Source organism: Galeopterus variegatus, unplaced genomic scaffold (assembly GCF_000696425.1).
Source record: "Galeopterus variegatus unplaced genomic scaffold, G_variegatus-3.0.2 Scaffold103354, whole genome shotgun sequence".
In the NCBI taxonomy this organism is placed as follows: Eukaryota; Metazoa; Chordata; class Mammalia; order Dermoptera; family Cynocephalidae; genus Galeopterus; species Galeopterus variegatus.
The window spans coordinates 1-783 of NW_007829465.1; the positions used below are offsets into that span (position 1 = coordinate 1).

The window sequence follows — 783 nt, forward strand, 5'->3', positions numbered from 1 at the left end:
ATGAAAACTGCACATTTTTTCAAAGAGAACAAGAAGCTGCTGGAGATTTGGTTCTGGCAGCGACAAAGGATGTGGAGATCTCTGCACCATCTCGAGATCTGAGTGTGACAAATTTTTGAAGGATGTGCAATGTTCAATCATAAGTGTAACAAAAACTGACAAGCAAGAAGCTTATATACTCAGTGACAGTAGTATGTTTGTCTCCAAGAGACGTCTTATTTTGAAGACATGTGGTACCAGCTTTTGCTGAAAGCACTGGTTCTGTTGAAGGGATTACAGTGGATTTGATTCAACTCAATGCTTCTTTTATTCTCCTGAGAATTTCATGAAGCCTTCTCACCAAATGTGCCCACACCTAATTTCTAGGAAAAAATAGAGTTTCTTAATGCAGTTTTTCCAAGTGGAACAGCATACTGTATGGGGTACTTAAATTCTAACTGTTGGTACTTGTATATCCTGGATTTCTCAGAGAATGGGGGAATCAGACAGATTAAACCCTGGAAATTTTGATGAGTGAGCTTGACCCAGTAGTTATGACCAGTTCTACATTAAAGATGGTGTTACTGCAGAAGATATCACTCATGAGAGTGAAATTAGTGACTTAATACCAGGTTGTCATTGACGCCACAATGTTCAACCCTTGTGGGTATTTGATGAATGGAATGAAATCACATGGAACTTACCGAACTATTCACATCACTCCAGAGCCAGAATTTTTTTTTTTTTTTTTGTCTTTTTCCGTGTTCGGCAATGGATCGCAACCCTCAGTGTCGCCCCCGTACC

General features: G+C 39.6%; 1 pseudogene; it reads left to right on the top strand.

Moving 5' to 3' along the window:
- Positions 1 to 731, top strand: LOC103584764 (annotated as a pseudogene).
- The last annotated feature ends 52 nt before the right edge of the window (positions 732 to 783 follow it).